Source organism: Eptesicus fuscus, chromosome 2, assembly GCF_027574615.1.
Source record: "Eptesicus fuscus isolate TK198812 chromosome 2, DD_ASM_mEF_20220401, whole genome shotgun sequence".
In the NCBI taxonomy this organism is placed as follows: domain Eukaryota; kingdom Metazoa; phylum Chordata; class Mammalia; order Chiroptera; family Vespertilionidae; genus Eptesicus; species Eptesicus fuscus.
This window is the reverse complement of record NC_072474.1, coordinates 55,690,370-55,708,132: the sequence shown is the minus strand read 5'-3', so window position 1 is coordinate 55,708,132 and position 17,763 is coordinate 55,690,370. Positions and strand designations below refer to the sequence as shown.

Sequence of the window (17,763 nt, the reverse complement as noted above, 5' to 3'; positions counted from 1 at the left end):
CAAATTATAGTCAAACACTGCTGCAGTTAAATATTTTACCCTTTGTTCTCCCTGCGTGATCTATAATAGTAATCTGCTTCATGTCGATATTTACTGCTGTGTTGCTGTCAATTACCTAAAAGAGAAGTCGGGGTGCTTCGCTGAGCTGGAAAAAGTTTACATCAGAAAGCAGGTCTAATTAAGCATGTTTATCCTATATCTATAAAAGGCTAAGTTGACTCACGCATGCAAGATACATATAAAGTTCTCACTGGCGCCAGTCGCACATGTGTGTTTTGATCTGTCATTGTCGATCGTGAATTTGGTTGACACTTCTATTATAGTGAAAGGGCGAATAGCAATATTAAAATATTTCTTCGAATTAATTTTTTTCAATGTGCATGAATTTGTGCACTGGGCCACTAGTAGATAATAATACTCTATGGTCTGTAAAGGCAAAAAGTTTTTAAATTGTTAATTCAAGCCATAAGAAATTCACATTTGTTTTTATTGTTAATTCAATTGCATCTTCTTAATATTCTTGGATCAAAAAGTAGGTGCTACAATTACAATATTTTAAAAATATTTTAAATGTACTTATTATTTTGTTCCAGAATCACTTAAAACACCACTTCCAATATTTTAGAATTTCAACATAGACATTTGACATTTCTCCCTAGTATTTTGATTTCAGACATATTATCACATATATGTAAAGATCAATCATGCTTTAAATATCTTGCCTAATACCTAATTACTGTGTTTTAATTGTATGTAGCATTCAGTGACAGTTGTGCTTGATGAGCTATTAAATATGTGTAAATCAAATAAGCTATATTAAGAAGTACTGAAAGAAATGGCAGGGGAAACATGTCAGCATTGCTCAATATGCCTCTAGGATTAAATGGTGTTAGTATAAAATCAATCAGGATTTCCACTTGTGATTCCCTCATAATATTATTATGAATGTGCAGGAATTTAAGGGACCGTTTACAAGAGCATGGGATTAAGTTGTATATATGTGCCTCCTAAGAGGACCCTTAGAGATGGTTTTCAAGAATGACAGACTAACTTTGAAAGATTTTTCATAGAGCCTACCTTCTTTAAATTTGCATTCATGAGAAAATTCTCTGAGGAATCAATCTCTTCCTTAATAAATTCAGATCCATCAACTACTTTCTACCATGTTGTGATATTCACTGTTGATTTGTTAATAAGTATCTCAAATCACTATTCCCTCTCTCTCTCTCTCTCTCTCTCTCTCTCTCTCTCTCTCTCTCTATATCTCTATATATATATATATATATATATATATATATGACTACAAACTAGACATTTTCCTCTTTGTCCTTGGTCTACATCTAGAATGTAGGGTTACCAGTCAGTAAGGAGTGTGCACTTCCTTTGCAACTTGAATGATCACAAAATAGCAAATATAAGATATAATGTTTATCTTTGAAATAATAAGTGTGTTAGTTTGCTATGGCTGTCATAATAAAATATCACTCTGGGTAGCTAAGCAACAGAAATGTAGTTTGTTTGTTTTTTTAGTTGTGGAAGCTAGAAGTCCAAAATCAATGTCGACCAGTTTGGTGTCTTCTGAGGTCCTCCTAGCTGGCAGACAGCCACCCCCATACTGTGGGCACCGGTGGTTTTGTTTTTTGTTTTCTCTACGAGCAGGTACATCTGATGTCCAATATCCTCTTCTTATAATGATACGAGTCAGATTGAATTTGAGTACCCTCTAATGGGCAATTTTAACTTAAACGCCTTTTTAAGCCCCTGTTTTCAAATATAATTGCTTTTTGAGGTACTTCAAGTTCAAGCTTCAATGTATCAATTTTAGGGGGACACAATTCAGACTACAACAATAAGTATCACTTTCTCAAGGAAAATGTTTCCCAACAGACTACTTCAGATCCTTCTATGTTCTTAAGTAACCTCTAATTGTGTGTCATTTAGCACAGTTTTATTTAAACAAACACTTAGCTTTTTAATCCCTGTTAGGGTGATGCAACTATATTTTCACTCTGTGCCTAACTCCTCACATATGCCTTGTACATGATAAAAGTTCAGTCAATATTAGTTGAATGAACAAATTGTACGTATTGTAATTAATATAACTTTCATTTATATTATATTTTAACAATTATTTCTCTTATATAATATAATTTGATCTTCAAATAAGACTGATACTAGTACTCCATTAGGTATATAAAGAAGGAAAATTTACATTTAATAACAACTAAAGTAAGTCAGTTAAGGATTTCTGTGAGTTAGATATTTGAACCTGAATTTCTGAATCCAAATACCACATTTTTTTTTTCTAAAATAGCATTTAAAATTTCTGAGGTTGAACTTACTAGGGAGATGGCATAGAAAACGAAATGGCAGTGACAAAGACAACAAAAGTAACAAAAACAAATGAACAAAAACAGCAGAAGGAAAAGAAACACAGATAACATAAATAGTGAATCTAGCTGAGGAAGTACCTGTGGGATAAGAAATAAAAATATTAGAGCAAGGAATTAAAGTCATAAAGTCATCAGTGTTGATTGCTCAAATTATAGTGTATGCAAATGAGAAATACAGTAGCACCTGTATCAATGTAGAGGGCATATCAATTAAGGGAGTGGTTCATCTTAGTTGATACACATGTTTTAGAAAAGCAAACCTCAGAGGGAAGGTAGGATAGGGTGGGGGTATGGGGAGAGATCAACCAAAGGACTTGTATGCATGCATATAAGCCTAACCATTGGATACAGACACCAGGGGGATGAGGGCATGAGTCGGGGGGGGGGGGGGCAATAGGGGAATAAGGATACATATGTAATACCTTAATCAATTAAGAAAAAATAAAATAAAATAAAGAAAAACAATGATTTTTTATATTGCTTCTGTTTACCGCCAGTTAGAATTAGTGTCATAATCACTCGATACTTGTGCATAACATGTAATGAGAAGAATGTCACCTTTGCTATGTGATGGGGAAGAAAAAATGTCTAGGGAGACATGAAACTAGATGAGCTAGTTCTGGTGCCCTGGGGTGCCAGGGCTCAGGCAAGCTGCTTAAATCACTCTAGGACAGTTTTAGACACAATTTGTTTCTTATGGTATCTCCATGTATGGTTCAAACCCTAGGTTAAAGTCTTAAAACACAGAAAAATGATTTAGATTTGAATACTGGATCCACTTTTTATTAACTACAACCTTTAGATACTATTTAAATACTCTTAGTTAGGATGAAAAAGCTTTTGTGAATCCAAAAGATATTTTACAAAGAGTAACTCAAGTAAGAAAAACAAGACTGCTCTGAAAGATCAAAGACATAGGATAAAACTATTGATTGTTGGCTACCTGTTTTGATGGTTATAATAGTTGTCAAATTAATACCAGGGTCTTTTTTAAGAAACTTTATATTTGCTTTTCTGCTCTGAGAGATGCTCTGAACCCTTAATGGCATTTTTCCAATAAAATTTAAGGGGAATAAAACAAAATAAAGAATTGTAGGTTGTCAACTAAAGCTGGCATTCTGTCTTTGTTTTTATAGTGAGAATTACAGTTTTGCAGAACTTGCTATCCCTTTGTTACCACATGTAAATCAAGAGTTTTCTTGCAGTCCCTGTCAGATACCATGCATATTTTGTAATGATATCATGAAGCTTTAACACAGACATAAAGCCCTAATAATTTATATATATATATAATGGGGAGAAAATACATTATTTTGATGTAACTTTTATTTTATCTTTTCTGTTAACAGTAAATAGTCTTCCTATTAGTAGATAATCCCATATGTTATTAGAAAAATTTATATCTCTGTTTTCTGGTATCTGTCTCTCCACCCCATACCCTTCCTTTCATAATGATCTTTTCTCTGATTTTCATGTTAAAATCAGTGAAAAGATTTTCAGAGCACGTGTTTTACTTCCATCTAAAACTAGTTCACATATGTCTGTCTTGTTTTTGAGGGAGTCTTGCTTATCTTATCTAATAAAAAGATAATATGCAAATTAACCATCATTCCATCACAAAGATGGCGACGCCCATAGCCACAAGATGGCGATGCCCAGTCCTCTCAGCCATGCTGGAGTCCCCCAGTCTCAGGGGGGCAGCCGCTGAGAGCAGGCAGCATGAGCGGCCTGGAGGAATGCTTGCTTCGTCGCTGCGGTGACAAGGCAAGCGTTCCACACTGGCTGCAGAGGCCTCTGGGCAGTGGGTACAGAGTGGCCGGGGGGGAAGGGAATGCTTGCGTCATCGCCCTAGCAAGGAGGCAAGCATTCTGCACCCGGCCACAGATGGGCCTCTGGGCCGCGGAGAGACTCTGAGCAGCGGCGCGGAGCAGCCAGGTCCTGCAGAGAGCTACTGATGCACGGATTCATGCACAGAGCTACTAATATGAAAATAATTACTTTTTCATCTAATGCTAACCATTGTACAGTGATACAATCTTGATATGTTAGGGCTCGGTTTGCTAGGGCTGCTGTAACAAAGTATGCAGCTTAACATAACATTTATTCTCTCACAGTTCTGGAGGAAAGAAATATGGAAAAAGGTGTCTGCAGGGCGACATTTCTTTCAAAGCCTCTAGGTATGGATTCTTGTTTGCCTCTTCAAGTTTCTAATAGTCCCAAGCATTCCTTGGCTTGTGGTAGCATCACTCTAATCAACCTCTGTCTTCACCAGCAGATCTTCTACATCAGTGTCTTAATGGTGTTCTTTCTGCATATGTTTACATCCAATTTTCACTCTTCTTACAAGAGCATCAGTCATATTTGATTAGGTCCCACACAAGTGACCTCATCTGAACTTGATAATATCAGCAAATATCTTGTTTCCAAAAGAAGTCATGTTTACAGTTATCAGAATTAGGCCATTAAATATCTCTTTGGCAGATTTAATTCAACTCATAACACTTAGTTTATATAGTTTGTTTGTAGACATATAATTTCATTATGCTATTAGAACATATGGAAAATATTCTATGTATTTCATTGTTTCATTTAACATTTTTTTTTCAGAATGGTTTTGATTTAGATATAGACAATGTTTTTGCCTAAGCACAATATAGTTATGGTTTTAAGGATCAAAAAGTATGACCAATTCTAATATGGGCAATTTCTGAGCTGAATGTCACATTATTTATATCATATTTTAGAAGAAAAAACCTGCAGAGGATACTGTTGCACACATTGGTTATAAAATAAAATAAAAAGTAAAATTATTAGATGATTTTGTGTGTGGGCACCCATTCTATCAATGATAACAAAGTTTAAGATATGAATTTTAGTACTATATTTTTCTTTTGTGTAATAGATTGTTTTTCTGATTACTACTCTCCTATAACACTTTACTTCTGTATTCTCTAGTTATAACTAAATGAGTCCTGGGAAACTGAGAACTCACAAGGTCCAAGTATCATATAATTAATACATCAGGATTGCTTTGTGAGTTTGCAAAAGTAGCTGTAATTGGGGAAGTAAAGTACTTACAGTTTATTCATAAGTGTCCTAGTTGAAATCTGCTTTGTAAATAGGCTAGAGTCTAAATTTAATAATTTAATTTAATAATAATTTTAGCCATACTGTTACTAGGGCAACTGTTAACATTTAAGATGAAAAACTGATGAAAATAATTTTCATTGCTCAACTTTATTTGGTTATTTGTTCTTGCCTGAACTTAATACTAATACCAGCTAATATTTCTTCACATTTGAGTATGTGCTAAAGCTATTCTAAGCTTTACATATTTTAACTCACTCTCAAAGAAGTCTAGGAGGTATATGCTATTATTATCTTCATTTTATGATCTTCACATTATCAGTTTTAAAATTTTACACTGAGTAACAGATGTTAAGAAATTTATGTTTACACAGCTAGTAAGTATAGGAGTACAGTCTTTTTAAATGATGTCAGCCTACTACTTTTACCAGATTACTGTGTGATTTTTAGCAATTTTTTTTAATCTTTGGCCTTAACAAATTCTCTTATACAAAATTAAATTAAATTAAAGGAATACTTTAAGTTGCCATATCTTATTTTTCTAGAGACCAAGCTTCTCTTTTAGATGTTAATAAGAATTGTAGAACACATGAACTGTAGTCAAATTTAGAAAATATCGACATATTTTTCTCAGAGATTAGCTGTGCATATTAGTATCATGTCTGAAAATTTCTGTAACAAAAATATATCTTTCATTTAAAGTAGTTTTCACGACTTTATTTAACCAACATCATCTTTTTAAAGGATGCCATGCTAGTATACATCTATTATAATGGCTAAAATCCAGAACACTGCCACCACCAAATGCTGGCCACTATATGGAGTAATGGGAATTATCCTTCATTACTGATGCAAACTCAAACTGGTACAACAACTTCAGAAGATAGTTTGGCAGTTTTTTACAAAAGAAAGACATCTTGCCATATAGTTCACTAATTGGGATCCTATTTGGGATGCTCCTTCCTACATACACACACACACACACACACACACACACACACACACACACCACACACATCAAAACAAAGTGTATTTTCATCATCTTCCAAGATTCCATTCACTATCTATGATAGGGTAGGATGATTTAAATTTCAGCTTTATATAAAGTATTCCATAAAAGAACTAGAAACCTTCCTCCTATACAAAGAATTTCTAATATATGAACATTTGAGACTTGCTGATTACTGTTAGGATTATATGAAATGAAGTAATTCAATAAAAAATATTTTTTGTCTATCACTTCAAACCTAACTTAGGTGCTCTTCTTCCAAACTTCATAGAACCATCTGCTGATTCCTCTCCTAGCACATATTTTGTTTAATAATCACTATTTACTTGTCTGTCTCCACTATTAGGTTATATATTTTCCTTTTAAATTATACTAAGAATTAAACATAATTACAAAAACCTCAAATATGTAAGGCCCTCTTATATGTACTCATGCATAGTCTAAGTCCCATTTGACCCAGTAATCCCACTCCTAGGAATATATCCGAAGAAACTAGAAACACCAATCAGAAAGGATATATGCACCACTATGTTCATAGCAGCACAATTTACAATAGCTAAGATTTGGAAACAGCCTAGGTGCCCATCAGCAGATGACTGGATCGGAAAACTGTGGTACATCTACACAATGGAATACTATGCTGCCATAAAAAAGAAGGAATTCTCATCATTTGCAGCAACCTGGATGGAATTGGAGAACATTATGCTAAGTGAAGTAAGCCAGTCAATGAAAGAACAATACCACATGATCTCACTCATTTAGGGATAGTAAAGAACATTATAAAGTGGTGAACAAAAAGATAGATACAGAGACAGTAAAGCATCAAACAGACTTTCAAATTACAGGGGGAAAGTTTGGGAAAGGTGGGGGAGTTATGAAATCAAACGAAGGACTTGTATGCATGCATATAAGCATAAACAATGGACGCAAAACTCTGGGGGGGGAGGGCATGTGTGGGTGTGGGGTGGGGGTAATAGTAAGATATGTACACATATAATACCTCAATAAAAATATTTAAAAAAAAATGATTATTTTCATAGCATTTTATAATTTACAAAATTATTTTGCTTAGCATATTTTGTTTGTCTTTCAGAAATTCTGCATTTTGCAGATAAGTAAAAGAATTAAGGGACTCTGAATGGAAGAAATCATTATTGTAATATAAATTGACTGATATATAATATTTATGTAGTCAAAGAGCAAAGGCAAACTCATTTCTGGAAAGACAGTAAGCATGAGTAAATGGTCAGAGATAAGAATAACTATGATACATGTGAGACATTCAGGTATTCTCTTGCATAGAATGTGGAATTTGAAAGCAATATATCATTTATTTATTATCTTTAGAACCAATTATTTTTTCTTTGGCAGTTATAAAAGCTCATTTTTCTGCACATGCATCCAATAGTTCTAAATTTCACATTATATAATCAGGTCATATATGTAAATGCCATAAATGTTTAAGATCAAATTTACTTTCATATCATATGCTCCTGAGGAGCCCAAATTATTTTCAGTTTCACTTGCAATGGGAGTTTATCTGTTTTTTTGTGGGCTCTCTGTATATTGTGTATACAGATGAAGTAAACTATTAGCTTATTTTTCAGAAGACATATAGAAGAAATATTGTTTACTAGGTGTACCAGTTAATAATGTGGATTTTTTTTCAATAAATGGAGTTATACATATGTTGATATATATGCAATTTGATATGTATGCTATTTTGTTGTATTGACAGCAAGCTTCAAAACTTCATATCTCAAATTTGCTGAAGGTATTAACATCACAGATATTTTTACACTTAAAAATGTTGAATGTCATGCCCCCCAAAAAAGAGCATTTGCAGGAAGTTTTAATTCATTACTTTATTTTGAAGAAAAAGTTATCATATACTTTGGGAAGCTTATGGTGAATATGCTCCATCTCAAGATACTTGTGAACACTGGTTTAAACGCTTTAAAAGTGATGATTTCAATGTGAAAAACAAAGATGTCCAGGTCAACCAAAAAAGTTTGAAGACCAACAATTAGAAGCATTATTGGGTGAAGATGCGTGTCAAACTCAAAAACAACTTGCAGAAAGATTAAACGTTGCTCAGCAAACAATTTCTGATCATTTACAAGCAATGGGAAAGATTTTAAAGGAAGGAAAATGGGTGCCACATCAATTGAACGAAAGACAAATGGAAAACCGAAAAGTCATCAGAAAACGTTGCTTCAGCGGCACGATAGAAAGTCTCTTTTGCATCGAATTGTGACTGGCAATGAAAAGTGGATTTATTTTGAGAATCCCAAATGCACAAAATCATGGGTTGAACCAAGTCAACCATCAACATCGACTGCAAGGCCAAATCGCTTAGGAAAGAAGACAATGCTCTGCATTTGGTGGGATCAGGAAGGTGTGGTGTATTATGAGCTTCTAAAACCAGGTGAAACTGTTAATACTGATCCCTACCAACAACAAATAATCAATTTGAACCATGCTTTGTTCGTGAAATGACCAGAATGGGCCAGAAGACATGGGAAAGTAATTTTGCTTCATGATGATGCACCATCACACACTTCAAAACCAGTTAAAGACACATTAAAAGATCTTGTCTGGGCAATATTAACCCACCTGCTGTATTCACCAGACCTTGCTCCTTCAGATTACCACTTGTTCCGATCGATGGCACACGCACTTTCTGAGTAGCACTTCAAAACATACGAAGAAGTGGAAAATTGGGTCTCTAATTGGTTTGCCTCAAAAAAAGAAATGTTCTATTGGGATGGTATCCACAAATTACCTGAAAGATGGGGAAATGTGTAGCTAGCGATGGACATTACTTTGAATAAAGCACTTTTGATGTTTCTCTTGAAATTATCATGTTTTCTTTGATTACAAAATCCACCATTATTAACTGGTACACCTAGTAGGCAACATATATGTTGATTAAAGTTGCTACCCATTTTTATACTTTTAGAATATTTTATTTCAATGATGAATATTATAAATGTGATTTTCAAAAATTCCACAAACACTATATTCATAGGCAAAGAAAAAAATTAAGAAACAGATAAGATAAGCAGTTGTAACTGAAATATTTCTAAAATTAATAATATGTGAAGATATATACAAATAATAATAGCCATAACATTATGATAGAAAAATAAAGCAGTTGCAAAATAGATGGTTATGAGACATGAGACAATTAATTACTATATATATATATATATATATATATATATATATATACTAAAAACCCTGTAATTATAAATGAAAGGAGACATTGATATGATATATTTTATATGAGTGTATGGACAGGAGTAATAAGATAAAATAAATTTGCATGGGGACTATATCACTTCAAGTTCAAGTTCTCTTTTTAATAAACTTTTTATCCTTGTACTTTTAAGTATTTAAAAATTGTGTGTGTGTTCCTGTGTGTGTATTGTGTATTATTATGTGCACAGCAGCTTAAAATGAAATATCTTAAATATTATGGTAGGCAGAATAATGGCCCCTGATATGTTTATATTTTAATCCTTAAAAACCTATTAACATGTTACGTACATGCAACGGGGTTTTTCAGGTAGAATTAAATGAAAGATTTGCCCAAATTATCTGGGAGGGGAGACTATAATCACACAAGTCCTTATAAGATGGAGACAAAGGTGTCAGAGCAATAGAGAAATTGAAGACGCTACACTGTTGTCTATGAAGATGGAGGAAAGGCCATGAATCAAGGGATATAGGTGGTCTCTAGATTCTGTAAAAACCAAGGACACTGATTCTCCTCTAGAGTTTCCAGGAAGAATGTATCTCTGCTGAAACATAGGTTTTAGCCTCATGAGATGAATTTTGAATTACTGGCCTCTACAATTTAAGATAATATATTTAGATTATTTAAGCCACTGTTTATGTGGTAATCTGTTATAACATCAATGGGAATCCTCTGTACATTTTAATTGGATTATTTATTTGGTCTTGAGTTGCATTCTTTATATAGAAAACCCTAAAGACTCCACCAAAAATCTATTAGAAACAAGAAACAAATACAGTAAAGTTGCAGTATACAAAATAAATGTACTAAAATCCACTTCAATGGATTTCAGGAAAAGAAATGAGAAACAAAGGGTTGTTGATTTTTTTGGAATTATAACAAAAATAATAAAGTACCTAGGGAAAAAACTTAAAGGAAATGCAGGACCTATATACTGAGAACTAGAAAGCATTATTAAAAAGAGATTGAAAAATATGCAATGCGAAGGAAAAATATTCCATGTTCATGGATATTGAAAGAATCAACATTTTTTAAATGTCCATATTACCCAAAATAATATACAAATTTAAAGCAATGCCTACCAAAATCCCAATATTTTTAAAAAAATAAATAGTCCACAATACCATCATTTTGTGTAGAACTACAGAAGATCATGAATAGACAAAGCAATCCTAAGAAAAATAAACAAATTTGAAGTTATCACACTCCCTGACTTTGTTATACTATAAAGCAATGATAATCAAAACAGCATGGTATGGGCAGGAGAACAGGCACACAGACCAAAGGAACAGAATTGAGAAACCAGGAATAAATCCATATGTATATGGGCAAATAATTTTACAAAGTAGCCAAAATATGCAAAGGAGAAATGAAAGCTTCTTCAATAAATGGTGTGTGGAAAATTGGAAAGCCACAAGCAAAATAATGAAACTAGACTACAATTTGGCCCCATATACAAAAATCAACTCAAAATGAATCAAAGATCTAAGTTTAAGATCTGAAACAATAAATTACAGAGAAGCAAACATAGCTACTAAATTTATAGACCTTGGTCTTAGAGAAGATGTTGTAAATTTGACCCCAAAAGCAAAGGAAGTAAAGGCAAAAATAACTTAATGGGATTATATCAAACTAAATAGCTTATGTACAGCCATGGAAACCAACAACAAAACAAAAAGGCAACCAGGCAACTGGGGGAATATATTTGCAAGCAACAGCTGTGACAGGAGTTTATATCCAAAATATATAAAGAGCTAGGCCCTAGCCGGTTTGGCTCAGTGGATAGAGCGTTGGCCTGCTAACTGAAAGGTCCCAGGTTCAATTCTCATCAAGGGCACATGCCCAGGTTTTGGGCTCGATCCCCAATGGGGGACTTGCAGGAGGAAGCCGATCCATGATTCTCTCTCATCATGAATGTTTCCATCTCTCTCTCCCTCTTCCTTCCTCTCTGAAATCAAAATATATAAAGAATTCAACCAAGTCAAACTAGAATTTTTTATTTGGCCATAAGATCAGCATAGAGAATTATACTGTTTACACTTTACACAAATAATCCTATATAATAATAGACAAATATGCAAATTGACCATACCTCCGACACACCCACAAGCCACGCCCACAAGCCACACCCACCATCCAATCAGAGCGAGCATGCAAATTAACCCAAACCAAGATGGCTACAGCCACAGAGAGCAAGGTTTCCTAGGTAACAGAGGAAGCCAAGCTTTCTGCCAGCCCTTGCAGGCCTAAGCCTCCACTCAAGCTACAAAGTTTCAATTATAGAAGGTAAACAAATTCAAACAAATGGCGGCAGAATGGAGCTTGAGAGAGCAGGCCAGGGTTGCCGCCGGCAACAGGGGAAGCAAAGCTTTCCACACACCCTGGCTGGGCCCACCCGCTTAAGGCAACAAAGTTTCAATTATAACCCCAACACAAATGGCTTCGGGCCTCTGAGGGAGCCCCAGGCTTAGCTCTGCTCCAGGCTACAAAGTTTCAATTGTAGAAGGAAAATAAATTCCAGATACCAGGGCCTCCGCTTGGGTTGCCAAGGGGCGTGGCCGGCCTGCAAACCACCACAGGCCCCTTGCTCAGGCCGCCCCACGCCCCAAGGGTACCCCACCCTGATCAGGGACACCCTTCAGGGCAAACCAGCTGGCCCTTACTCCTCTAGCCTATCTAATAAAAGAGTACTATGCAGATTGATCATCACTGCAACACACAATATAGCTGCCCCCATGTGGTCAAAGATCCTGCCCCCATGTGGACACAAGATGGCCACCACAAGATGGCCAGCAGGAGAGGGCAGTTGGGAGGCACCCGGCCTGCAAGGGAGGGCAGTTGAGAGGGACCAAGCCTGCAAGGGAGGGCAGTTGGAGGTGATCAACCCTGCAGGAGAGGGCAGTTAGGGGTGACCAGGCCGGCAGAGGAGGGAAGTTGGGGGCAAACAGGCTGGCAGCAGAGTGGTTAGGGGGTGATCAGGCTGGCAGGCAGAAGCGGTTAGGGGCTATCAGGAAGGCAGGCAGGCAAGCAGTTTGGAGCCAGCAGTCCTGGATTGTGAGAGGGATGTCCAACTGCCCGTTTAGGCCCGATCCCAAGGATCGGGCCTAAACGGGCAGTCGGACATCCCTTGAGGGGTCCCAGATTGGAGAGGGTACAGGCTGGGCTGAAGGACAATCCCCCTCCGTGCACGAATTTCGTGCACCGGGCCTCTAGTGTTAGAATATAAATAAACATCTTTAGGGGATGGAGAAATTCAGACATGATTTTTGTAAAGGCAACTTTTATTCTGGAAGAAATTTTAATGTCAAAGGAAGATAAAATTCTTATCACTTTTTTCTGCTTTTTTTTCCTTAAATATAAGTTTATAAACAGGACCAAACCTGTACAAATGAACTAAGTGACCAATGTTCTATCTTGTGTCTAAATTATACACACTACCATTTTGAGGTTTCAGAACATGAAATTTGTAGGTATTCTAACCCATAAAAAAATCACACATGCTAATAGAGATAAAATTTTGTGAATGATTGTGAAATTACTTTCATTCTGCCACATTGACCAACACTTAGAAATTGATGTTTAAGGTTGGGTAGAGTAAAATATTTTGAGACAATATTTATTCTAGAAAAGATGACAGAAAAAAGTGAGTCACCGAAAGGATATTTTAGTTGAGAGCATTTGGTCAAATGTACAAAGCAAATAGAATGTCAAAGTGAATTTTTTTTTTAATTTCAGCAATATTTTGCAAATGTATCCCATGTTAGAATAGTTGCAGAAGTGATTCTATCATTTCAGCAAGAAAACACCCTCTGCCAAATATTAATACAATATTTTGTTAAATTGTCTTCTAAGGAAACATAATATTGTATTAATAGTTTCTTATTCATGCCCCTTAGGGTGAGTATTTTGAGAGACAGCATTCATTAGTACATAGAATTAAGAAGTCTTAGTTTTCATGGCTAAGACTTTAAGCCAATGTACAAAATAAAATAAATATTAATTGAACCTTAGAAGTGTAAAAATAATAAGCAATAAATTAGAGCTGAATAAACAATTCTGACAAGGAGTTAGAGTCCACTCAACAGCAAGTAACACACACACACACACACACACACACACACACACACACACACACAATCTATTCTTGCCTAACAATACTGCAAATTTACTGTAGAGGATATGGAACAAAATTTGTTAAAATCCTAACTAATCCCTATATCAGTTTAGAGCATATTGCATAATACATGCAGTAATCCTATATAATAAAAGGCTAACTTGCAAATTGACTGAACGGCAGAATGGCCATTTGCTATGATGTGCACTGACCACCAGAAGGCACATGCTCAATGCAGGAGCTGCCCCCTGGTGGTCATTGCGCTCCCACAGGGGGAGTACTGCTCAGCCAGAAGCCGGGCTCACAGCTGGAGAGTGCAGCAGTGGTGGTGGGAGCCTCTCCCAACTCCAAGGCAGTCAGACATCCCCGAGGGCTCCCGGTCTTTGAGAGGGCACAGGCCAGGCTGAGGGGACCCCACCCCCCGAGTGCACAGATTTTGTGCACTGGGCCTCTAGTTTGTGAAATATAGTATTGAATATTTATTTAACATTTGTGGGCCACTTTTCAAAATAACTTGTTTAGCTCTCTTAATTATTTCAGGAAATCCCGGAGTCTTACGTAGATTGAAAGGAAACCTCTGAATTGGTCTTGGAGTCTAACTTGCAGCATTCCCTTTGGCACTATTCCTGATAAATGCTCAATCCAGCTCAATTTGAACAATTTCATGAATAATCTCTTCCTGTATTCCATATTGTGCAACAGAAGAGAAATAGGATAAAACTGGATATTCTTTTGAATTTAAAAAGAGAAGTCAAAGGAAAGAAGTGTATTTATGTCAATGGGGAACTAGAAAAGGTCATTGGAAATCATTTCAATTTGCTTATTTTTTATAATGTTTGTATTATATAATATACTAGAAGCCCGGTGCACAAAATTCGTGCACGGAGGGGGGTTGTCCCTCAGCCCAGCCTGTACCCTCTCCAATCTGGGACCCCTGGAGGGATGTCCGACTGCCCATCGGGGATTGGGCGTAAATGGGCAGTTGGACATCCCTCTCACAATCCAGGACTGCTGGCTCCCAACTGCTTGCCTGCCTGCCTTCCTGATTGCCCCTAACCGCTTCTGCCTGCCAGCCTGATCACCCCCTAACCACTCCGCTGCCAGCCTGTTTGCCCCCAACTTCCCTCCTCTGCCGGCCTAGTAACCCCTAACTGCCCTCTCCTGCAGGGTTGATCACCTCCAACTGCCCTCCGTTGCAGGCCTGGTCCTTCTCAACTGCCCTCCCTTGCAGGCCTTGTCCTTCTCAACTGCCCTCCCTTGCAGGCTGGGTGTCTCCCAACTGCCCTCTCCTGCTGGCCATCTTGTGTCCACATGGGGGCAGGATCTATGACCACATGGGGCAGCTATATTGTGTGTTGCAGTGATGATCAATCTGCACATTACTCTTTTATTAGATAGGATAAGGCCTGGTACAGGGGTGGGGGCCAGCTGGTTTGCCCTGAAGGGTGTCCCTGATCAGGGTGGGGTTCCCTTGAGGAGTGGGGCGGCCAGAGCAAGGGGCCTGGGGTGGTTTGCAGGCGGGCCACGCCCCCTGGCAACCCAAGCAGAGGCCCTGGTATCTGGAATTTATTTTCCTTCTACAATTGAAACTTTGTAGCCTGGAGCAGAGCCAAGCCTGGGGCTCCCTCCGCGGCGACAGCCATTTCTGTTGGGATTATAATTGAAACTTAGTTGCCTTAAGGGGGTGGTCCTGGCCAGCGTGTGCGGAAAGCTTTGCTTCCCCTGTTGCCGGTGGCAACCCTGGCCTGCTCTCTCAGCTCCATTCTCACGCCATTTCTGTTTGAATTTGTTTACCTTCTATAATTGAAACTTTGTAGCTTGAGTTGAGGCTTAGGCCTGCAACAGCTCGCAGAAAGCTTGTTTCCCTCTGTTGCCTGGGAAACCTCGCTCTCTGTGGCTGTAGCCATCTTGGATGGGTTAATTTGCATACTTGATCTGATTGGATGGTGGGTATGGCTTGTGGGCGTGGCTTGTGAGTGTATCGGAGGTATGGTCAATTTGCATATTTGTCTATTATTAGGTAGGATATTAATTATACTTCAGTTCTAGAAATTTATATTATTAAAGAAATAATTAGAGATGTGCACAGATATTAATATATAAAGATTCTCACCACAGATTTTCTAGTAATTAAACATTTGAACAACATAAATATTCATTGTCCTGCTGGAGTGGCTTAGTGGTTGAGCATTAACCTATGAACCATGAGGTTCAATTCTCGGTCATGGCATATGCCCAGGGTTGTGGGCTCAATCCCCAGTGTGAGGCATGCAGGAGGCAGCTGATCAATGATTCTCATCATTGATGTTTCTATCTTTCTCTCACTTTCCCTTTCTATCTGAAATAAAAATATTTATGATTTTAAAAAGAATTTTGAGCTATATAATTTTTCCATGAGCTTGTACCAATTAGAGTCATTAAGTTTTAGAATACCACTATAGTTTGAGTAAGACATAAACTGTTGACAATTAAGAACAATTACAATAAGATAAAAGAGGTATCAAAAGGTGCTAATACTATTGAGCAAAAGTTTAATATGCTTTTAAAAGCTATGAAGAATTAAACAGAAGATTTAAAGTAATGATTTACTTCTTTATGGGTAAGTATATATTTTAAAGATACCTTTATCTGTAAGATGCAGTCATCTTAAAGAAATGCTCATTTGCCAAACTTTCATGCCCTGAATGTGCCCTTTGTTGCCTAAAATATTCTATATGTTAAAAATAACATATTGCAGCAAGCCTTCACCTTGGAACATTTGTACAATTTCCATGTGAATGCAAATGAAATTATTTTTAAATAGCTTATTGTGTAGGTTGATTTTCAAATTGATATGCCTTTATCATGTGACAAACAACATGTTCCCAATTAAGGGAAGTAGTTATTCATTATCAATAAGTGAAATAAAAGTTAGTTTAGACATTTAAAAATAAGTCAGTTTGACTTACCATTGTAATGTAGATTGCAAAAAATATTCTTACACAATATAAATGATATGTCAAGTATTATAAATCAAAAACACTGTAACATATTTAATAAAAACTTTTTCCATGGGGTAAGTATGATTTTGGTGATAGGAGCTCTGTTCCCTGAATAAATGGAAATGTATTTGTATTAAAAACTTAGAGAAACAAATGGATGTAACCATAAATATAGAAATATAAAGTCAAGTTCATTTTAATTATAGTATTACACTGTGATTTCATATGAAATATTTTAATAGAAATGATCAAGTTAGCATAACACCTCAATTTTACTGGGACAGATTTATGTGATGATTTCTGTTTTTATATCCAGGTAGAATTATATATATTGATGATAAGATCACTAGCATACAGTGAATGAAAACTTGATTTATGTTGTGCAGGTACACCAGTCTTTATAAACAATCTTCCAACCTGATACAGAAAGTGTCTATAATTCTGGCATGTTTGACATTCCCATTCAGTACAACAACGCGTTGACATATACTTAATTTGCTACTTCTTGAAGGTGTTGCTTAAAGTTCCTTTCTATTTGACAGGTGCCTGACAGTTCAGCCTCACTCAGAGCTTAACAAAATGGGAAAAGAATGCATTATCTAAACCCAGATGGAATATCCATTTTATGTCATTTGATGACTTTGATAATGTCCAGGACTAAACTCAGTTCCTTTAAATATTGACTTACGTGCACTTTTTTACTTTTTTTTATGTTTTGGCTTTTTAGATATATGTATATACCTTTACCTTTCCATTGGGATCTTTGCTTGAAAAGGTAAATGCTGTGCCTTGTAGTTCTCAAACTATAACTGATGAGTAAAATACAAAGTTGTGAAATGAATTAAATAAAAAATACATCTGGTTCCCCACCATTTACTTATGTTAGCAAGATGTGAAAATTTTAATATTCACAATAC

General features: G+C 36.3%; 1 protein-coding gene across 1 annotated transcript in view; it reads left to right on the top strand.

The window, feature by feature from the left end:
* GRID2 (glutamate ionotropic receptor delta type subunit 2) overlaps positions 1-17,763 on the top strand; it is a 1,386,076-nt gene that overhangs the window by 432,841 nt on the left and 935,472 nt on the right. The window lies entirely within an intron of this gene.